The following is a 23275-nucleotide window of genomic DNA, read 5'->3' as shown; positions in this document are numbered from 1 at the left end:
GCTGAGAGTGGCTAACAGAGCGCTGCTCCGGCGGTGAGGACGGGTAAGTGTCAACAGCCAGCAGCAGCATGGGAGGCACAGGAGCGAACCGGTGGCCAGGCACGTGGGCCGTGAGGGGGATGTGCTGGCCACAGAGAAGAGCCGGTTGTAGCTGTGACAGCCACAGCAGCTCTGCACAGATTCTGCTGCCCTGCCAAGGCCAAGCCGCCTTTCCTAGTTTTAAGAGCCATCTGGGCCTTGAGCCTGGGTCTCCCTGCAGCCACGCTCTGGCTGGTCCTGCGGCCTCATAACACTGCTCCTGGGAAGAGGGGTACCTAAGTACTGAGCTCCCCTGCCAGCTCCTGTGTCAGGTGTGTCTCACGCCAGCCGGCCGGAGAATCGGGACAGGAAACAGCCGGTGGAGGGCTCGGCTTCCTGGCAGCTGGCCAGGCTCTGGCTGTCGCTGGCGGGTTTTGAACTGCATTCCGCAGAGGTGGCAGACTTACCCAGGGGACCCGGCACTGATAGCTCCTCGTGCGCCTGAGCCTCTGGATAGCTGTGGAGCAGACAGCCCCGTCCCGTCCTCCCCCAGCAGAGCTGGGAGGAAGTGCAGGCCCGGAGCGCAGGGCGGGCTGCGGGGAGCGTTGGCCTGGGAGATCCAGGGGACGAGGACGAGCAGCCAGAACAGACCGCGACCGAAGAGCAAAGCTCCAGCCTCGGTTTGAAAGTCTGACACAGGAGGCCCCTGCTGGCCTCTTCCGCAGCACAACAATCCGCAGTCTCAGAGGCCGTTTCTCCTCTGGCTCAACTCGTGCTCCAGCTGTTCCCTCTCCCCAGCCGCGGTACTTGGCCCTTGGTTAGCAGGCCAGGCTTTGAGGGGCTAATCTGACGTGCAGCCCAGGGAGCTCCCCCGACTGCCCTCGCAGAACGCCACCGGCCCACGCGATCAGCTGGGAGGCTCTGAGCTGTGCCGTGCCGTGGGGGGAGCCAGCGTTGCTATGGTTAGTCTGTTTGCTGTGCTCCCACACAAGGGAGCAAACCCAGGTGGTTACACTAGGTTTCGTCTCACCACGGCAGCAACTTGCGGTGGCCCTAGAGCTAAGGGTCTGTGGGGGTGCGGGGGGGGGGGTGACTGGCTGATGGTTTGACGCATGTTCCACCAGTGCTCAGTGTAAGAGGCACATCCGCCCAGCCGCAGGTGACGCTCCAGAAGGACACACTCGATGCGGCAGATGCAAGAATCTGGTCTCCTGAAATGCAGCCACCTCTGGGCTGGAAGGCGGGAGGCCAGCGGCAGGCAGTGCAGTGCCCAGCGGGGTGGGGTGAAGCTTCAGCTAAGGACACGGGGGGCAAAGCCCCGATCTCGGGCCCTTGCCGTCCATGAAGGCAGTGGGAACGTTGTCTGAGCCGTGCTTTACCAGTGACGTGCGAGGGGCTGAGCCGTTCTGGCAGAGGTCTGTGCCCCTGCTTCTGGGGAGTCGGGTGCCATCTCGCTGCTGAGGATGGTAAGGGGCTTTGCTGTTTGCTGACTGACACTCCCCCAGACTCCCCTGGGTGGCTGACCATGGGCGTGGCTTAGCTGACGGTGCTCTTGGGCCAGCTGGCTGCACCTGGGCCGAATTCGAGCGCAGAGCAGAGCTCAGCTCCAGAGCAGTCACTCAGTGCTGGGTAGCGCCTTTCATTAGCCTAATGCACTGAGAGCAGGAAAACAAATGCCCCAGAGCTGGCGTGCCAGGCTGGAAGGACACGGGGAGGGCTCCGGTGTCCGAGGTGGTCACTGAAGGCTGAGGAGATCTGCCCTGGACCAGCAGTCCCAGCAGAGTGGAAGATGCCCCCTCCCGGAGGCTGCTCCGCTCGATGGCTGGCACCTCGCAGCAGCGTGCAGCCTTTTCCCCCGGTCAGTACTGCCTGCGCACTGTGACGTTGAGCACACAGCCACATAGGCAGCAGCCTCGCCCCAGGGGCCGTCTGCAGGCTGGGCCTCCTGCTTGTCATTAGCTGGAGCAGGCTTGGCGGGGAGTGCCGCGGAGGATCTCCGTTCCGTTCCGGCGTGTCTCGGGGTGTGGAGCCGCCAGTTGACGCCGAGCACACCCCGCTGGTGCACTCAGCAAAGCTCGCCGTCCCGGCGCTGGCGTTGAACGCTGTCTGGGGCAGGGACGTCTGGCAGCTCCCTTCCAGATACTCCCTGGGCAGGTGGGCAGTGCCCCTGCTGCCCCAGCCCGTGCCTGCTTCCGAGGGGGAAGGAGAGAAGCAGAACTGTGTGACGTACCTTAGAGGTCTTCAGCTAAACACGACCCTTTGGCCGTCTTAGCTGGATTCTAGCCTGTTACCAGCTACCTCTGCCTGCAGCTAGCAGGGCAGTGCCGTCCGCTCGCAGTGCACGGTGCTCGGGGGGCAGACTGCCTGCTGGGTGATCCCCGCCCCCCCCCCCCCCCAGACCATGTGTCATCAGCCCGCAGCGCACGGTGCTCGGGGGGCAGACTGCCTGCTGGGTGATTCCCCCCGCCCCCGTCCATGTGCCGCCAGCCTGCAGCGCACGGTGCTCGGGGGGCAGACTGCCTGCTGGGTGATTCCCCCCGCCCCAGACCATGTGTCATCAGCCCGCAGCGCACGGTGCTCGGGGGGCAGACTGCCTGCTGGGTGATCCCCCCCCCGCCCCCGTCCATGTGCCGCCAGCCTGCAGCGCACGGTGCTTGGGGGGCAGACTGCCTGCTGGGTGATTTTCCCCCCCCAGACCATGTGCCGTCAGCCTGCAGCGCACGGTGCTCGGGGGGCAGTCTGCCTGCTGGGTGATCCCCCCCCCCGTCCATGTGCCGTCAGCCTGCAGCGCACGGTGCTCGGGGGGCAGTCTGCCTGCTGGGTGATCCCCCCCCCCCCCCCGTCCATGTGCCGTCAGCCTGCAGCGCACGGTGCTCGGGGGGCAGTCTGCCTGCTGGGTGATCCCCCCCCCCCCCCCCGTCCATGTGCCGTCAGCCTGCAGCGCACGGTGCTCGGGGGGCAGTCTGCCTGCTGGGTGACGCCCCCCCAGGACCAGGTGCTGTCGTGCACTTGCTGCCCTTTTCTGCTATCTGCTGTTGCCACTTTTTCACTCTCCTCCCTGTGCCTCTCGGGTCTTTTACCCCGAGCTGCGTCCATTTCCTGGGCGACATGCTGGGTGGCTGCTCTGATTTGCGAGTGGGAGCCTATATGGAAGTTTACCGTCACCGTGCAAGGGGAGAACAGCGCTGCCGAGGCAGAGCGGGGCAGGGGCTCGGCGTGGAAGCCAGTGAAAGGACCAAGCCGAGCTCGGCTCCGCGGCAGCAGGCTTGCTGTCAGTCTCCAGTGCCTGGAACTTCGGCGTTGAGCAGTGTAGGTTGAAATGCAGCCGGCGAGTGCTGTTGCATCATGGGGCTCCCGGGGAGCCTCTGGCTGGAGTCAGAAGGGAGCGTAGCCGTCCCGCCTGCTGTGCTAGCCATATCACTGCTCCTGACTTCCCAGAGAGCCGAGGCAGGCAACAGGAGCACTAAGGGAACCTACCCCAGGCACTCAGAGCCAGCAGCCCGGGAGCTGGACTGGGGAGGTCAAAGCTGTGCCCTCCCCCCCGACCAAACACCAGCATCTGCCAATCTGTTCCTGTAGGCAGGGCGAGCGCTGGGGATGCTAGGATGCCCAAGGGCTCAGAGCAACATACTGCCAGCGGCCTGTCACTGTCTGTGGCTGCTACCATGTCCTGAGCCCTTCACAAACACCCAGTGACCTCAGCTCACCGCGAGGGACTGAAGGAGAGGGGGAGCCACTCGCAGGAAGTCCAGATCTCCGTCCACAGTAAAGCTCCTGATGGCTCTTGCAAACAGGAGCACTTGTAAGGTTTCCAGGAAAGGGTGGGGCAAGTCGTTAGAAAGCCCTGAGTCCTGTCCCCACGACAGTGTTGCCTCCATTGGAGCTCCAGGCCTGCTAGAATACAGCTAAGAAGCTGGCAGCCCCAGGTGCACTGTAGGGTCCATTCTGTGGCTGCACAAAGCAGCACTCAGGTGGGGCAACCTTCTCTGGAAGGCAGAGCGTGGGCTTCAGAGGGCCCTGCCCTGGGAAGCTGGCATCAGTGTTACCCATAGCACCCATTCTAGGGATGCCGAGTTGGGGACCTCAGTGTCTGACTCGTACCAAAGGCAGCCCTCAAACAGCTAATCGCTCTGGTTGGAATGTCTCCCCGCACAAACCCCAGCGCGTGCCCAGGAGTCTGCCCACAGCTGCTCTCGTTCGCTCCCCGTGTCTCTGCACAGCTTCTGAGCCGGGGGGGTTCTTAACTTAGTGCTGGGGGCAGGGCTGTGCTTTCCATGTACTGCAGTGCCCCCAGCGAGCGCTGAGCCACGCTAGGTAATGGGGCGCTGGGGGACCTTTCCAGCACACCACCAGCGCCTACCTGGCCCACTGAATGCACAGTCACGCTCCTGTGCTCCCCATCGCTGTCCTGTGCGGACGAGCCGTTAGATGGGGGTGGGCAGTGATGGGTCCATGGGCTGGATGCACTTAGCACCCGGTGGGCCGCCAGATGCTTTATTTCCCGGCACAGATGCAGGCCCGGCCCTGTGCAGCTCCGGTTGGCCATAGTTCTCCATCCCAGCCAGCGGGAGCAGCAGAAAGCAGTGGCCCAGCCTGCGCCACCTCCTGCCGTGCCCCCCAGCCGTACTGTGCTCATGCAGGTCACGTCCAGCCCACGGGCCATGTATCGCCCACCCCGCCGTAGACACAAGCCAGCATTTCTGATGGGTGGCAGATAAATGCCGATGGGATAGTTTGGCTGTCGGAGGTGTCTCATTGGTGCTTGGGGTTAAAACCCCGACTCAGGAGCCCTCAGTGGGGTGGGGTGTTTGTGATATTGTCTTAGGCCATGTGCACGCTGCTCTTGGGCACCGACCAGCTGCTGGCCCATGAGAGCTGACTCGGGCAAAGGAGACGTTCAGGTGTGGTTCAGGACCCTCGAGGTGGGAGTGTGAACCTTTGCACAGCAGTTAAGCCCCTTAGCCCTGCCCACCGAGCTGGGTCTGCTGGCACAGGCCTGCCCTGGGTGTCGAGCTGGAGACATGCCCTCTGGGGCCCGGGCCGTGTGACCGTGTTAAACGCTAGTGAAGTTGTAACTTGGTGTTTCTGGACATGAGTGTGTGACTGCAGAGTTCACAATTAAGTGAGAGATTTGTTTCCTTTTGGGGGCTCGGGGGAGGAACATGTAGACCCCCCCCATTAGGGTAGGAGTGCACCACGCCGCACTGAGCTGGCCCAGGTGCAGTAGGACGCCCTATGTTCGTGCTGGCAATATGCACGTCCTCTGCTGCCTGGTCAGGGGAAGGAGGCAGATCGGGGGGACCTGTGTGAGACACTCCATGGCTGTTGCTGCAGTTGCGTGATGTGCGCCTGCACAGCAATGCCTGCTTGCGTCAGCGAGACAAATGCACGGCCCTTATCATGAGGCCACTGAGCGCTGAGAGAATTCCTCTGACTGTTCCAGGTGCTTTTGCAGCTCCATATTCTGAGCTGCGCACTAACTCTCAGCCTAGAGATGCTGTGAGACAGAGCCAGCCAAGAAGACTCAGAGGCTGGGCAGCCAGCCGTGTTCCAGCCCCCGATTTCACACGACCCTCTGGCTGCATCCACAGACCCCATTTTTCACAAGTGCAGCCACCTCTGTGCATGTGAATCTGGTCACTGGATGGCCTCTCGCTGCCCACTCTGGCTAGTGCTGTCAGTTGCGTATGGGAAGCAGTCTGGGGATGAGGATGTAGGACAGTGATGAAGTTGCAGTGGGACTGGGTGGGGAGGTGGTCAGCTGATAAACCCAGTGGCGTGAGCCAGGGGAGGGGGGTGAAGCAACTGAGCTGGGCAGGAGCTAAGAATCACATGGTGATGGGAAAACTGTCTCATAGCCACCTCCCTTCCCATTTCATAGACTCATGGAGCACTAGGACTGGAAGGGACCTTGAGAAGTCATCGAGTCCAGCCCCCGCGCTCACAGCAGGACCAAACGCTAACTAGACCATCATCCCTGAGAGGTGTCTGTCTAACCTGCTCTTAAATGTCTCCAGCGACGGAGATTCCACAACCTCCCCGGGCAACTTGTTCCACTGTTTGACCACCCTGACAGATGGGAACTTCTTCCTGATGTCCAACCTAAACCTCCCTTGCTGCAGTTTAAGCCCATTGCCTCTTGTTCTATCCTCAGAGGCCAAGAAAAACAAGTTTTCTCCCTCCTCTTTGTAACTCTTGTTTAGGTATTTGAAAACCGCTATCATGTCCCCTCTAAGCCTCCTCTCTCCAAACTAAACAAGCCCAGTTCTTTCGGTCTTCCCACACAGCTCATGTTCTCTAGAGCTTTAATTGTTCTTGTTGCTCTTCTCTGGACCTTGTCCAGCTTCTCCACATCTTTCTTGAAATGTGATGCCCAGAACTGGACAAAATGCTCCAGCTGAGGCTTAACGAGCACAGAGTAGAGCGGAAGAATTGACTTCTCATGTCTTGCTCACAACACTCCTGTTAATACATCCTAGAATCATGTTTGCTTGTTTTGCAACAGTGTCACACTGTTGACTGACCCCTAGATCCCTTTGTGCAGAACTCCTTCCTAGACAGTTGCTTCCCATTCTGTATGTATGAAGCTGATTGTTCCTTCCTAAGTGGAGTACTTTGCATTTGTCCTTATTGAACTTCATCCTATTTACCTCACACCATTTTTCCACAGTGTTTTGAATTCTCACCCTATCCTCCAAAGCAGTTGCAACCTCTCCCATCTTGGTATCATCTGCAAACTTAACAGGAGTCCTCTCGATGCCAGTATGTAAATCATTGATGAAGGTATTGAATAAAACCAGTCCCCACACAGACCGCTGCGGAACCCCACTTGTTATGCCTTTCCAGCATGACTGTGAACCTTTAATAACTACCCTCTGAGAATGGTTATCCAGCCAGTTTTGCACCCACCTTATAGTAGCCCCATCTAAGTTATTTGTTTAGTTTGTTGATAAGAAGATAATGTGAAACCATATCAAACACTGTTTGTAATCACACAAGCCACTGCCCTCCACACTTCTGATCAGGTAACATCCTTGGGCTGGACAAGTGGCATCAGCGCAGAACGTGCGGTGTGTTTAGCTTCGTGTAATGAGACTTGGTGTCTGGGAGCAACCACTGGTGGGGTCAGGTCCATGGTATGGGAACCACCCTGCAGAATATGGGAATGTGGCCGCGCTCTGAGTGCCGCTCCAGACGCTGCCATCTCCCATCCCATCTGGGAGGACGACACCCGGCAGCAATAAGCCCCCAGTTCTCCTGCAGGAGAAGTGCTGATGTCAGTTGCTCAGTTAGAAGTTGCATTGTCCTCCTTGTTACCTCTCTCAAAACCAGCGTTCCACACTTCAGACAAAGCTCTCGCTTTGTGACTGCATGGACATTCGTTGTGTTCTCACCACTGTTCCTTGGCACATCTCGCCAGCCGCCATCTTCCTCTGAAAGTCCTGTCCTGTCAGAGGTGGGGAACGTGCCTCGTCTTCCAGCCCAATTGGGCACCAAAAGACATGTGCAACCCTTCCAAAACCAGGCCCCTCCTGCTTCGCCCAGCACAGGGCCTCACTAGCAAGCTGCTGGCAGCCTGAGACTTCTACTTAGTCTGGGTAATTTGCAGCAAATAGCTAACACCCTCAACTTTTATCACAGAGGTGGAGATTTTGGATGCCAGTGTGTAGCACATCCAGATGGGTCTGGTGGAGCTGGAGACCTGCAGCCTTTGTCCATCACCTCACACACCATGGCTCAAACTGAAGGTAGACAATTCCAATGGGAAATAAGGTGTATGTATTTAATGGTGAGTGTAAAATATTACCAAGGGCTGAGTGGCTTTTCCATCCCTGATCATTTTTTAAATCAAGATGGGATGTGTTTCTCAAAGCTCTGCTCTAAAATTCACTCTGGGGAGTCCCAGCCTTGTGTTACTCAGGAGGTCAGACAGGATGATCATGAAAACAGCTCAGGCTACCTGGCGGAACTCCACGGACCACAGACTGTCTTGGGGCTGCATTTGTCCTCTCCTGTTCTAAATAATTACTTAATTCTTTCATTTGCAACATCTGGAGTTGGGGGGGACAAGAGTGGTCTGGAAGCCGGTGAAGGAAGGAGATGCAAGGTTTGTATGTAGGATCAAGACAGTCAGGCTGGAAATTTGACCTGAGAGATTCAGCTTGCTTCTCCTAGAACTTGTATCTCCTTTCTGCGGTCTGCTGCTGTTTGACTCTCTGTCGGGTGGAGATCTTCTATGCGCTGCTGAAACATCAAACCGTGGAGCCACCACAGGCTTCATGGCCCTGCCTTCAGCCTCAGCGAGGGCCTCTCCCTACTGCAGATGGCTCGGAACAGCCGCAGTGCCACCTGCATTTGTCCCACGTGGGAAAGTGAGCGGCATCTGTTCCTGACCTAAATTCCCTGGGGAACAGAGAGATTCCCAGCTCTCTGCCTTCTCCTCCAAGCCCCACATGCGTGATGCACTCAAGCCGCGCTGCAGGGGAGGACGCTGACGTGAGGTGGGCATCCTGCCTTCAGCTTTTAGGAGCTTTCCCACAGCCTCCATTGCGTGACTCGGCCGGGCCCAGATGGTGGAGACTGCTCCAAGCTGCCTGGGGGAAGGCTCCTACCTGGCCACTCAGAATCTGGCTTGGGTCGGTGCTTGAAGCCAAGGCTCCTTGTTGGCAGGGTGGGAACAAATGGTCAGAGAGAGGCGGCCGGGTAAGGGGGTCAGAGCGAAAGGGCTGCTTGGTCCTGAGGTCTGGTTAAAGCCCAACCTCGGGAAGCGAGCCTGGCCCGGGGGAGGGGGCAGGCCTTTGGGGGTCGTTAACCCTGGAGTGTGCGCGGAGCTGTCTGCGCGGACAGGGTAGGCTAGCCTCCTGCGTGAGAGCCGGGCGCCTGGAGCAGCTGCTTGCCAGTGCTCCGTCCAGTCCAGGCACTCGCCTGAACAACCGGGCACCAAGGCCAGCAACAGAAGAGATGTTAGAGTGAAGCTGCAGTCGAGGGTTAAAGGCAGCTCCTCAGGGTGCGCCCACGTGGCACTCTTCTGGGCCCAAGTCGCGGGCGTGAGGCTCTTGTGTGTTTCCTAGTGTCCCGCAGGTGCCCCAGTTTCCCTAGGCAGAACGTCAGTGCACAGTGGGGAGTTTGGGTGTGATGACGTCTCTCACGTAGGCAAAGGCCTGCCCTGCTCTTAGTAACCCAGGCCGCCAGGTGACCCCTTTCTTCCCCGGAAAACAGGATGAAGGCAGGAGGAGGGGCCGGGCTGGTTTGAATGGAACTGGGCTGTGGAGTGCGGGTCGGGGGGTCTGGTCTGGCTGCAGAGGGAGGAAGGGGGCCAGGGCCCGGCTCGGGGACCCCTCTGGGCCCCTCTCCCCAGGATGGATGGTCCTGCCAGCAGCTGGTCCCTGTGCTGACCCGTCTGTTCTGCGCTGTGTCCCTGCCGAGTGATCCCCCGTCTCTTGTCCCTGCCGAGTGAGAATCGCAGCTGCCTGCGGGTGGGGCGCAGGGTCTGGGGGGGACACACGGCCCGTCACTCGGGTGTGCGGCTACGCACCGTCGTGGGGGACACACGGCCCGTCACTCGGGTGCGCGGCTACGCGCCGTCGTGTGGGGGACACACGGCCCGTCACTCGGGTGCGCGGCTACGCGCCGTCGTGTGGGGGACACACGGCCCGTCACTCGGGTGCGCGGCTACGCGCCGTCGTGTGGGAGACACACGGCCCGTCACTCGGGTGTGCGGCTACGCGCCGTCGTGTGGGGGGCACGTGGCCCGTCACTCGGGTGCGCGGCTACGCGCCGTCGTGGGGGACACACGGCCCGTCACTCGGGTGCGCGGCTACGCGCCGTCGTGGGGGACACACGGCCCGTCACTCGGGTGCGCGGCTACGCGCCGTCGTGGGGGACACACGGCCCGTCACTCGGGTGCGCGGCTACGCACCGTCACTGCGGGGGACGCAGCCCGTCACTCAGGTGCGCAGCTACGCACCATCACTGGGGGACACACGGCCCGTCACTCGGGTGCGTGGCTACGCGCCGTCGTGGGGGACACACGGCCCGTCACTCGGGTGCGCGGCTACGCACCGTCACTGCGGGGGACGCAGCCCGTCACTCAGGTGCGCAGCTACGCACCATCACTGGGGGGGACACGGCCCGTCACTCGGGTGCGCGGCTACGCACCGTCGTGGGGGACACACGGCCCGTCACTCGGGTGCGCGGCTACGCACCGTCGTGGGGGACACACGGCCCGTCACTCGGGTGTACGGCTACGCACCGTCGTGGGGGACACACGGCCCGTCACTCGGGTGTACGGCTACGCACCGTCACTGGGGGGGACGCGGCCCGTCACTCGGGTGCGCGGCTACGCACCGTCTTGTGGGACACAGTGCACTCTTCGCGCATGCCGCCACCAGCCACGAGCTGTAGCCTCAGTGTCCCTCCCCGTGGGCACTAGTGAGCAGATTTCTCCCAGTGCTCCAGGTCCGCGTCTGGCAGGGAATTCCCCCAAGTCTCCTAGTTCTGGCTGGCCGGGGTTTGGAACGTGGGCTCCGTCCAGCCCCTGCTCCGGCGCCTATTCCTTGCGCCCCTGTGTGTGCCTCCGGCGTTGTGGGGAGCAGGTTTTCCCTGTGTGCATGTCATCTCTGGGTCACGCGCGCCAGCACCCGACCTCAGCAGTCCTCTGTCTGGGGCTCCTTCGCTGCAGCCACCTGCTTCCTCTGGCATCGTCGGTCGGGTCTTCCTGTGTCGCCCAACGCTGGTGCCATGTAAACAAGCTCCTGTGATTTCCTTTTCACTCCGCTGGCTTCTGCCGCACCTGTGACGGGCAAGCTCTTCCTGGATACCACACCTTGCTCCCGAGCCTTGTGCCTGGGCGCGGGCCGGGTTTAGGGGCTTGAGCCAAAGGCTCCGGGGGACTCCAGCAGGTTTGGATCAGGCCCTAGGAGAGCAGGTGAGGCTTCCGCTTCTGCATAGCCTCCAAGCCCCTCGGCTCCCCTGTTACCCGCTGCCGCGATGGTACAAAGGACCATGGCAGCATTCCTAGTGCCCAGCCGGCCCTTGCCCAGTCCGTGTACCCTCTGCCTGCCGCCAGCCCCACTGATGCTTGCGGCCAGTTGACCCAGAAGCAGTAGAAGCAAATGAGCACCTCTGCCAATTACAACAGGTAAAACACACCAACCTGAGCCTTGAGACAGTGATAGTTCAGTCCCTGCATGTACCGGCGGGAGGAATTCAGGCCATGCCCGGCACACCGACAATGAACCCATCTGCCAGACACAGGCCTGGGCAGAGCAAAGCTGTGGGCTTCCTCTACAAGGCCCCAGCAGCATTGACGCATCTGGAGGAAGCTCTCGCATCCAGGGCCCTGCACTGAATGCTCCCACTTCAGCTACTGGACTGTTAAAGCCAAGTGGCCCAGCTGATCTCGGCTGCTGGGGACGATCCTGAGGATGTGTTCCCCTCCCAGCGCCCACGGCCAGCTGCGCGGTCTGGGCTAGCCACGCTGGGAGGCGTGGCAGCATCCGAGGAAGCGTTTGTTAGCTCAGGGGAACAGCTGATCCTGGCATATGTCCCAGTCTCACAGTCTAACCCGTCATCAGCCACTCAGATTCCTACATTCCTGAAGCTTCTTCAGTGTGTGAGACTGAGCTAGACACAAGTGGGTGAGCTCCTAGTCCCTTCTCTCCCTGGTTGCATCTCTGAGTGGGACCACTGAGTGCCCACCACTGAGTGGCCAGGAAAAGCTCAGGTGCATTGGAGAAGTGGCTAAGTAGCTGAGGGCGCAGTCTGGGCACATGTTAAAGAAGTTTTAAGGCCCCTCCCAGGCATCTGTAATTGTTTCTACTCACTGTGCTGAGGGGAAAGTGCAGCTGGGCTTCAGGAAATGCGGTTTAGCAAACAGTACAGGCAACAACGGCCGTGCAGAGAAGCTACCAGCTGACACAGAACAAATTAGGGGGATTGAAGTCTGGAAAACAAGCTGCTGAGAGATTAATCCCTGAACCGAAGCCCTTAAGTCCTTTTAGCAAGTGACTTCTGCCTGTCCTCTCATCCCCACGAAACACAGACTGCACAGATCCAAGGCTGTTCTCTGTGCTGAGCGGAAATTAACCAGACTTTGTGAATACAGCACGTAAATGGGTTGGCACCAGTCAGAGCGCACGCACAGCGCCTATCTAATTGCTTTTTTATATCACATCGTCTTCTTCCCTTTTGGAAGAAGCAGGTTTTATTGGCCGCATGTGCAAAGGCAGGCGACAGATACCTCGGTGTGACTTTGAACCTGTGTCCTCAAAGATCACTGTCCGCATCCCCTTTGATTGCTTAGGACAGCTTCTAATGGGGCCACCTCTCAGCCCCGCTGAATTTACGCAGCTGAGCTTCACGGTGGAATTGTACACGCCTCAGTCACCGAGTAAATCGAATCTCCTTTCCCCGTGTATGAAGACGTGGGCCGTGTGGGCTCCCACCCACCGTACAGCGGGTTTCAGCTTGCAGTGTGTTTCTGCTGCCAGCTCAGAACCACCTTCCTTCTCCGTGTGCCTGGCCCTTGCTGAGCCGGAGCCATGAGCCACTCAGCGATAACAGCTTCGTAAATGGTTGCTGTCCCCCTGGCACTGGGGAGCACTCAGTCCTGGGGGGAATTTCCAACAACAGAGCAAGGAGGCCCTCAGAGCTCTGCAGCAAACCCAGGGAGACGACGTCCATGCTGTGGGCCCTGCATGTTCTTGTGCAGGGTCTGAGGGCCGTTGGGAGGAAGAAAGAAGCTTGCTTAGTGTTTCCCTGGCCCCAAGAGATGGAATTCCTCCGTTTATACACAGCAGCGGCTCGCCCGCTGCCCTGGGAGACTTGGAGGGGGTCTGCTTGGCCCCACTCGGCGGAGCTCCCAGGTGCTCTGGAGCCAGAGCCCCACGCCTAGGTTTCCCCACTGCTGCTCGCTGCCCTGATGCTAGCCCGCCTGGGGCCAGAGGGAGGGGCCCCTTGGCTGCGAAGCCCAAGCGTTGCACTCTCTGGCTCCTTCAGGGGAGAACACCTGTACTGCCCGCGAGGAGGAGTCTCCCCCCCGTCTCCAGGCATGCCACCAAGGGCCCAGCACTGGCCTCCCGGCCCATCCAGGAGCAGAAGCCAGGCAGGCGCGGTGTCCCTTCCTCAAGGGGAGGCCTGGTCCCTGACAGCAGGAACACGCTGCCCTGGTCATCCGTAGCCGGTTTCTCTAGGGCTGGCGGGGTGCTCTTCGCTGTTCCCGGGCAGACGGAAGCTGGTGGGTGAACTGGAAATAGAAGCTGGCCTGCTGATTCCCAGGCCTGTGCCCCACCCCTGGCACCAGCCTGACGCTCTGGAAGAGCAAGCGTCTTAATTTGGCGGGGAGGGAGTCCTGCGTGCAGCGTCCCTGCCCCGCTCACCAGCTCCGACTCGTCAGAATGGCCAGTAGCTGGAAGCCCAGCCGGTCAGCTGTTACCGGCAGCTAGAAGACTGCCCACAGTGGTCTGCCGCTGAGCAGCCAGCATGTGAATGCAGCTCTCCTGGCTGGTAGGGGATACGGCTCCGCAAGGGGGCCAAATTTCTTAGCTGAAGCCCCCTTGAATGTGCCTCTCGCTGGGCACTTTGGCCAGCCTGGTGACGTGCTGCTGGGCTGGGATGCAGCAGCTGGATAAAAAGGCCAGGTGAGTCCCTAGCTGTCTGTGCTGTGTTCCCAAGGCTTGGCAGAGCTGCAAGTGCTCTTACATACAAGCCCTGAGAAATGGGCTCGCAGATGGCACCAGCTGGCGCAGAGTTCACAGCTCCAGAACGTGCTGTAATTCAGCAGTGGCAGCTCTGAGAGCTTTCCACGCCTGCCCTCACCGCGCCATCTGGCCAGTGCCCTCAGGACTCTGAGTGGCCGGCACTACCCTGTTGGAGCAGAACGCGGCTGCTGCAGGGCAGGGGTTGGAAGCTGGATTTGGAGGGTGAGCTTCAGGCTTTATTGGGGTAAGTTTTCGGGTGGTTTGTTTCAGGACCGTTAGTGCACGTGGTCATTTCTTTTGGGGGGAGGGGTGCATGCAAATGGGGTGTCTGCTCGGTGTGGCACTGGGCTTCTGCCAGAGATGGAAAAGACCAAAAAGCACACGAGTGATACACAGACCTTGGCAGCCCTCCCGCAGCCAAACTTGCATCAGCCCAAGTTAGCAGGTGGATGTTGTCTGGCTCTTCAGTCCTGAGTCTGCTGCGGCGTATCGTGTTTCCTTCTGCTCGCGACTTGGCGCGTTAAAGCCAGCGGCGCTAACCACGCCTGAAGACAGCCAGCCTTGGGCTCAAGTGTTTGCAGGACCTGGGCTTGAGCAGCTTTTCGGAGCAGGGGCCCTGTCCTCTCCAGGGTTTGAAATGCGTGGAAATTTCAGCCCATGACTTCCGTCCCCCTCTCCGGCAGTGCCTCTGCAGCCAGCCAGCCTGGGGGGACTTCGACATCCTCAAGATCTGTTGCTCACACCTCTTGCAAGTGGTGCATGTGGTTTGTGTAACCACATGTCTCCAGCACTGCTGCGTTCCTCCTCCTGCCTTGTGCCCTCTCCGCATGCCAGCCACAGGTGAATCTTAGCACGTAAGCAGTCATGGCGGGGACTAAGCATTTGTACAGCAGCTGGCACAACAGGGCCGGTGGTGGTCATAGGTTTGGTCTGCTGTCGTGGTACAAATAATAAATGGCAGCGTTGCACACTGGGTGTCTGTGTCCCTGGCTGCTTTCCTGTCTGCTGTTGACCAGCTGGACCAAGGGGACATGGGGCCTTCCAACCTACCTTTGGGTGTAGATCTGTACCATCGACCACGGGTGGCACCGTGTTTTCACCTTCCTCCTTGGGCAGCCACCGTTGTGTGTGTGATGTGGAGAGAGGGGGCATAAGAGCGGCCAGAGTGGGTCAGGCGAGGGGTCCACTCAGCCCAGACCCTCTCTTCCAACAGTGGTCAATGCCAGGTGCCCCAGTGGTCGGCCAGGTGACCCGAACAGGGACTCGTGCAGTGATCCCTCCTCTGTTGTTCGTTCCCAGCTTCTGGCAAACAGAGGCTGGGGACACCACCCCTGTCCATCCTGGCTAGTCGCCATTCACGGGCCTGTCCTCCGTGAATTTACCTGTTCTAGTTGGGGCCTTCACGGAATCCCTGGCAGGGAATCTACCGGTTGCCTGTGCATTGTGTGAAGAAATACTTCCTTCTGGTTTTCATCGAATGGTGGAATTCTAGGGCTGGAAGGGACCTCATCAAATCCAGCCCCCTGCCCATAGCAGGACCAACCCCAACTAAATCATCCCAGCCAGGACCATGTCAAGATGGGAGTTAAAAACCTCGAGGGATGGAGATTCCACCACCTGTCTCAGCAGCGCATTCCAGTGCTTCACCGCCCTCCTGATGTCCAACCTACCCCTCTCCTGTAACTTCAGACCATTGCTTCTTGTTCTGCCGTCCATCACCACTGAGAACGATCTCTCTCCATCTTCTTTATAGCTTCTTTCAGGAAGTTGAAGTCTGCTGTTAAATCGCCTCTCACTCTTCTGCAAACTAAACAAGCCCAAATCCCTTAGCCTCTCCTCATCGGTCTTGTGCTCCAGCCCCTTAATCATTTTTGTTGTTCTCTGCTGAACCTGCTCCAGCACATCCACATCCTTTCTATACTGGGGGTCCCAGAGCTGGACACAGTACTCTAGTGCTGAGTAGAAGGGAATAATCACTTCTGTAGATCTGCTGGAAATGCTTCTCCTAATGCACCACAATATGCCAGTAGCTGCCTTGGCTACAAGGGCACACTGTTGACTCATATCCAACCTCTCATCCACTGTAATTGCCGGGTCCTTTTATACCTGCTGCCTAGTAATTTCATTTGGTGAGCCCTAGTTTCTGTGTTATGGGAACAAGTAAATAACTTATTTACTTATTTTCTGCATACCAGTTGTGATTTTATAGACCTCTATCATATCCCCTCTTAGTTATGTATTTTCCAAGCTGAACTGTTCCAGTCTTCTTAATCTCTGCTCATTCAGCAACTGTTCCATACCCCTAATAATTTTCGTTGCCCTTTTCTGAACCTTTTCCAGTGCCAGTATATTGGTTTTTTGAGATAGCAACCACATCTGCACGCAGCATTCAAGAGGCGTATGTACTGTAGATTTATAAAGAGGCAGTAAATTATCTTCTGTGTAATCAGTTTCTTAATGATTCCCAACATTGTTAGCTTTTTGATTGCTGCTGCACATTGAGTGGCTGGTTTTCAAGAACTGCCCACAAGGGCACCAACCTCTCTTTCTTGAGTGGTAAAAGCTAGTGGAGACCCCATAATTTTGTAGGTGGAGTTGGGATGATGTTTTCGAGCGTGCCTCACTTTGCATTTATCTGCACTGAGTTTCATCACCATTCTGTTGCCTGCTCACCTAGTTTTGTGAGATCCCTTTGAAGCTCTTTGCGATTTAACTACTTTGAGCAATTGTGTTATCATCTGCAAATTTTACCACTTCTATTCTCCATTCTCCAGACCATTTATGAGTGTGTTGAATCAGACTGGTCCCAGTACAGACTATGGAGGGAGACCACTAGTTACTTCTCTCCATTCTGAAACTTGAGCACCTATTCCTACCCTTTGCTTCCTATCTTCTACCCACTCACCGTCCGTGAGAGGACTGTCTCTTTTGTCCCCGACCGCTCACTTTGCTTAAGAGCCTTTGGTGAGGGACTTAGTCGAAGGCTTTCTGAAAATCTAAGTGCACTATTATGACATTATTGGGTTTTAAGATGATTGTGCAAAACATTGTTGCAACCACTGACTGACCTAGGTTTGCACCAAATCTTGTGCTCTTTAGTTGATCATTTTGTTCCGAAACCACCTCTGAGAGCTCAGTCTGAGACAGTTCCTCAGAAAAGGGTGGCTCAGCTTTGAGAATCTCCCTTGTGTCTTCAGCCGTGAGGACTGATGCAAAGAATTAATTTCCTTTCTCCACAATGGCCATACCATCCTGGAGTGCGCTCTCAACCTCTGTCGCCATGGGGCCCCACTGGCTGTTTAGCAGGCGTTCCACTTCTGATGTAGTTAAAACATTTCACTATTACTTTTTGAGTTTTTGGCTAACTGTCCTTCACATTCGTTTTTTGGCCTTCCTACTTTTACACTTCATTTGCCAGAGATCATGCTCCTTTCTCTTTTCCTCTCTGGATTTAACTTCACTCTTAAATGATGACTGTTTGCCTCTCACTGCTTCTTTTACTTGGTTGTTTAGCTGTGCTGTCTCTTTTTCTAACACTTTTCTAACTTTGGGATGTATGTTTAAGTTGAGCCTCTTTCATGGTATCTTTAAAAAGTTTCCATGCAGCTTGCTGGGATTTCACTCTTGGCATTGTACCATTTAATTGCAGCGTAACTAAGCTTCTCAGTTTGTGTCCTTCCCCCTTCTGAAATTAAATGCTACAGCGTTAGGCTACTGTGGTGCTTTGCCCACCACAGGGATGTTAAATCTAGTTATATTGTGGTCACGGTTACCAAGCAGTCCAACTATGTTCTTCTCATGAAACGGATCCTGTGCTTTGCTTTGGACTTAATCAGAAACTGCCTCTCCTCTTGTAGGGACCAGGACTAGCTGCTCCAAGAAGCAGGCATTTAAAGGGCCGAGAAACTTTATCCTGGAAGGGCTGCCTGCAGTGTCCCCTCTGGAAGAGTTCAGGGGGTAGTGGGTCTGGTTTATGGCTGGCAGCCTGGCATGCTTTGCTGCGAGCTTTTAGTGTGGCTATACTGTTACAGCACAGAGCCCTCCCTCAGCCCATTCAGAATGCAGGGACAAGAGAGGTGGGGCAGGACAGGACATCACATTAGCTGCTGGCATGTCGGCGAGGTAGGGAAATGGTCCATCAGCCGGAAGCCCTTTGCTCCCCTCCTCCCGTTCGAGAGGGAGCCCGAGATCAGTGGCTGCTGTGAAGCAGCCACAGTCCGTTTTGCATGTGGACTGGCAGCCCTGCGCCATAGAGCATCTCACCTCTGAACTCTGCCCCCCGAAGGTGAGCTGGGCTGGCCTGGCCTGGCACTGCTGAAGCTGTGAGGAGTGTGCTGAGTGGGGCTCGTTTTTATTTACCGTCTAACGATTCAGCTCGGTGCTCTGTCTGGGATGCTCCGGGGGCGAACCCCGGCCGAGTCTCCAGCCTGCGTGAGCAGCGTGGAAGCTGCTGTACAGAGCTGCGGGGTAGGATTTGGTGAAATCCTTTCCCCTGTTAATGATCTGCCGGCGGACCCTAGCGAGGTGGCCTCGTCTTCCCCATTAAAGGGAAAGGCAGTCGCCTTTCCTCTGTGAGAAGTGGTGTCCTGTGCCTCTGCTGCCCAAAGAGAGCCACTGGGATAGCGGCTAGAGGGGCTCCTAGTGTAACCCACGCACCTAGGTGTGGTGACCGGCCCCTGGAGTGGTACCTAGACCACGTCACAGAGAGAGAATAAGTGTCCTCTACAGCCTGGCTTGGAACCGGCCGGCCTTTAGCCCGAGCTGAAGAGGCGCCTGCACTGAGGTCCCAGGTTCGGGTCTGCCTGTGGGTGGTTACACAAGTGTGCATGACCTCTGGCCTTCTTAGGTCTCACTGGCCTCCCCCGCCTCGTACCCTGGCAGCAACTGCGAGGACAGAGGCTGTTGCGAAGGGGAGGGTGGGCAGCCCAGGCGTGCTGGGACCGTATCAGTTGGCAGAGTCATGTAAAGGAAGAGGTGGGCCACGCTGGGGGGGGAAGGGAACGCCGCCTGGAAAAGGAGCCAGTTACTGCCTTCTGTTGAAGGCTTTGGCCAAAGTGCTCTGGCTTGGGCCGTTCCGCACGGCAGCCGTGCAATGCACAAGGGAGCCGGCAGGTTTCAAGAAAGCCCCTGAGGGTTTCAGGCTCTGGCAGACTCAGAATTCAGCAGGCGTTTAAAAGGGTCTCACTGCCTGGTGCATGGGGGTGTAGGGGGGACAGCCGGGGGTGCCTCTTGCAGGAGGTGGCTGGGTTCCAGCTGCCTGGGCGCTGAGGTTCTGTGCCTTCCCCCAGCAGGGAGGGTGCGGTTAGCTAGGATGCCGCAGAAGGGGGTTGCCATTCTGAGCAGATTTGACGGTTAGGCTCTGGGCTGCTACCTGTGTGAAGAGCCGCCATCTCGCTAGTCCCCTCTGTGCACGCAGGTACACGCTGGGCTGAAACTTGGTGCTCCTCAGGTGCAGCAGGTGGGGAAGAGGGCTGGCTCTGACAGCGTTACCCTCTCCCGAATGCTGCCACAGCTCCTGGGATTTCCGGGGCCCGCCGCTGATGCGGGAGACAAGTGCAGCCCAGCAAGTTCAGATAGACCCATGGGAGAGGGATTCAACAGCCCATTTTCTGTGCCCAGAGCTGGGTCTGCTTTGCTCCTGCTCCGGCCTGCTGAGCCTTTCGTCCCCTGTGGCAGTGAACAGAGGAGGGATTCAGGAATGCCCCTCCTCCACCTTCTCCTGTCAGAAGATCTGGGAGGCCATAGAGCTTGAGAGCTCTGCCAGTTTCTACCTTGGCAGTCCGAGCACCACTGACTGGTCTCCTCAGTGCCTTGTCCTTCGGCAGCCTGAAGATCTGGCTTGGGAGCTCTCCCCACCCTCGCGCCCCAGCACAGGAGTGTCTGTCTCAGCTGCGTAATTCAACAGGTGTTAACAACCCAAGTTTGAGCCCAGCTAAGGAGCCCTCCCCGGCTCCGTTGCTAGGGCTGTGTGACCAGCTTCCTGAGAGAGCAGCACCCGGACGGCTCAGGCACAAAACTAAGGAGAATGGCTGTAGAGAACAGCTCGTCCGGAGCCAGCTGAACGAGGCAGGTACGACCCTCTCCTCCTTTTCTCCTTTTGCTGGGTCCAGCGTGGGTCTGGTGCTTTCCTTGAGCAGCGGTTTGGGAGGGCTGCAGGCAGGGTGCTCCAGTGGAGCCCACAGGGGACAACCCTCTGCTTTCTGGTGGGTGACTGTATCTGGCTCAGCTGGCAATGGGTCGTGAGTGCCGGTGTGGCTGGCCCGTCCGTTCGGACAAGCCCTCTAGCAGGCCTGCCCTAGAAGAAGTTTGGGATCAAATGACCCTGTACAGCTGCAGACACCTGGGGCGCTGGCTGAGCAGCATCCTCAGGAGACCAGTTCAGCCCATTCCTCTGAAGCGGGGGTGGCAGGAGCAATGGAGACTTGGCAGGAGTTGAGCAAAACCGCAGACCTGGGGGATGGGGCAGGCAGGGAAGGCGGAGCAGGGAGTCGGAGAACACCAGGTCAGAGGGGCTGAGTGAGGCTCTCCGGAGGGAGTGCAGAATCCAGGGAGTCCCTGCCCAGGAAAGTGATGCAGCCAGTCTGACTCCAGAGGCTGAGTGCCCTCAGGTGCCTCGGCAGAGGGGTGGGATTCTCCTCCCAGCGGTCCCAGTGGCTGGCTGGGTTGGTGCTGCCTGGGGTCTGGGGTGCAGGGGAGGTGCATTTTAACGCTGTGAAAAGGTTTCCTGCTGCTTTTCAAACTTTCCTTTCCAATCCCTTTAATATGCCTCCCGGGTGCCCTGTTTGTCAGCCACCTCCTGGTACAGCTGGAGCCAGCTCAGGGCTGGTGAGTGGTGCTCCTGCCAACAGCTGGCTTCCATTAACGGGATGAGGGGAGAGCTGTCTGCAAAGGCGTTTCTCCCCGAGAGCTTTTCTTCCACCCGTGGTGAGCCGGGAGAACTGGCAGGAGAGGAGGAGTTTCGTTTTAACTGCGCCCCTCTTCAAAGGTTTGAGCTGCGAATCAGAAGGAGATAGGAGGGGAGAGCTGGGAGCCTCCCACGTCAAAATCCAGGGTGGTCCGATTCTAACGCACAGCTCGCTGCCCTGCAGAGATGTGATCGTGCGTGGGTAATACAGCAGGGATTGGCCTTATCAGCTGGGCCTTCCCCACCTTTGCTGGGCTCCCACGGGACCGGCAAGCAGAGTTCTTTGCCTGGTTTTCATTTGCAGTGTAAGAGGGTGGCCCCACTCACCACTGCCCAGTGCTTGTCTGGCCCGCTGCAGAGCTCAGTTACTACCTCTTGACTTTTCCAGCAGGCCACTGGTTTGAAAGAGAGGAACAGAACTCAGTGCAGATCTAAGCCGGGAAAGTCCGACCTACCCATGCATGTGTGCGCAAAACACTCCTATCCCCACGGCGCGTGTGTGCACGTGCACATTCTCACCCCCCTGTCCAGGCACAAGGTGAGATCAGAGAGGTGCTCCAGGACACCAGTGGAACCTTAGCGCTCCTGTGAAATGCCCAGCCCTGGAGCGTGTGTCTCCAGCGTCCTGTTGCACTGAGCTGCCTGCCTGATGGAGTCGTCTCTTGGCTGTTGTCTCTTGGTGACTGGAGCACCTCGCATGGGGCAGAGCAGAGGGTGGCTCTGGGGTTCAGGGAAGCTGCTGCAATAGCAGGCTCGTTTCTTGCTTGGAGAAAAGTGTCTAGTGCTGTTACTGGGTCCCCAGCAGCGTTCCCTCTATGCTGAGAGCTTGGGCAGCCTCCCGAAAGAGGCTGGTGCTGCCCAGCTGATTATCAGAGCGCCCACAGTGGGGCACAGGTGTATCTGTCAGTGGTGCACATCCATGTATACATTGGTGTACACAACAAAATTTATTCCACACACACGGGAGAAGTTAGAGGACGCCCTGGACCCCAGTGGCTAGTATGCACCATAGGTCCGTTATCCTCTGCCGAGACCTGCTGCCCTCACCGGAGCGCTCAGTGTTGTGCCCACAGTGTCTGCGCGTGCTCAGATGGGTTCCACGAGTTGGCGGAGGGGTGTTCTACGGGGGGGGCCTCCCCCCCTGCCTGGGAACTGAACGCCTGGAAGTGGGAGATGGGGCCATTGGAGTTGGCTGAGCAGTGAGTGGACTCTGGCAAACCATTCTGAAGTGGCCTCGCGGGACACCACCGCTTACCCAGCCCCCTTCCTCCCGGGGTTTCACTGCCTCCGCGTCTCAGGCACCTGATCCCCATCTTCCCTCCAGCGGAGGCTCTCCCCGAAGCCGACGGCTCTCTGAGTGAGGCAGGACTTCAGGCTTTGCTCGAATGGCCACTGGAAGTGTGCAGTTTGAAAATCCAGGGGGGAACGAACAGGGGATAACAGCCCCCTCAACAAGCGTAGGGCATCGCGGCTGTTGCACCCACAAAGGGACCTGCTGGCTGGGTGAAAGCGCAGCTTGGGACGTCTCATGTATCCTGCCAAAGACACAGCCAAGTGATGCACCTCTCGGCTCCCCAACCACTGGGCATGTCGATGGGTGTCCACGGACCACGTTTGCCCATGTGTGGCTCAGCCACGGAGACAAGTTTTTCCCCTCGCAGGGCTCTGCTAAGTCTTCTCTCACCGACGACGAGAAGTCCTGTGGCACCTTAGAGACGAACAGATATTTTGGAGCGTGAGTGTCCGTGGGCAAAGACCCGCTTCGGCAGATGAAGTGAGTCTTTGAGATGCATCTGACGAAGCAGGGCTTTGCCCACGGAACCCGACGCTCCAAAATATCTGTTCGTCTATCAGGTGCCACAGGACTTCTTGTTGTTTTTGAAGATACAGAGTAACTCGGCTCCCCCTCTGGTACGCTTCCCCCAACCTTTCCTTCTCTCCTGAGACTGGCAGCTCTTTGGGGCCAGGTGTGTCTTCCTATGTGTGGCGTAGCTCCCGGCATCCGGGTCCTGGCAGCAGCTTGTAGCCCAAAGAGTGTAAATAATGAAGCTCTCACCCCATTCAGCAGGGAAGCGAGAAAAGCAGCAGCCTGCCAAGGCCTGCGACGAGTTTCAGCGAGGATCGGTCTGTGGGGACGTTTTGCCCAGTGGCACAAAGGCCATTTCCCCTATGAGCTCAGCATCTGTGCGGTGGGACGGGTCACGCTGTAACCGCCTCCCAAGGGCGTGGGGCGTTGGCTCGCAGCTGTGCTGGGCTTGGAGGGGGGAGGCATTGGCGACGTGAGAGGTGTTACTCGGGGTAGAGGAACGGCACATGGCGAGTGGGGTGGCAGGAAGCCGTGTGACTTAGCTTGTTTCACAAGGACAGCTGGGTGAGTTGAAATGTGAACTGGGGTAAGCCAGCCCCTGAGTGTGTGTAGCATCGTTCTGTCCTGTTTCTGCACGGCCCCTCGTGCGTTGGGGAGCTGAGCCGGGCCTGGCTCCTGGGTGTGGTGGGAATGCAGACAGCTACTAATGAGGGGGTGGCTGCGCAGCAGTACAGGAGGAGAGATCAAGTGCTGGGGAGCTCTGCTGTGACCCCCCGCCCCCCAGCCCTCACCAGGTGTGTGTCTCCAGCACACGAGAGTCTCACAACAGTGCAGCAGAGCACTGCC

The 23275-nt window shown here is 58.1% G+C and overlaps 1 protein-coding gene across 4 annotated transcripts in view; it reads left to right on the top strand.

Moving 5' to 3' along the window:
- Positions 1 to 23275, top strand: part of ARMH3 (armadillo like helical domain containing 3) — a 175268-nt gene that overhangs the window by 144859 nt on the left and 7134 nt on the right. The gene's annotated exons all lie outside the window — the stretch shown is intronic.

Source organism: Carettochelys insculpta, chromosome 7 (assembly GCF_033958435.1).
Source record: "Carettochelys insculpta isolate YL-2023 chromosome 7, ASM3395843v1, whole genome shotgun sequence".
Taxonomy (NCBI): Eukaryota; Metazoa; Chordata; order Testudines; family Carettochelyidae; genus Carettochelys; species Carettochelys insculpta.
This window is presented reverse-complemented; position numbering and strand designations above follow the sequence as displayed.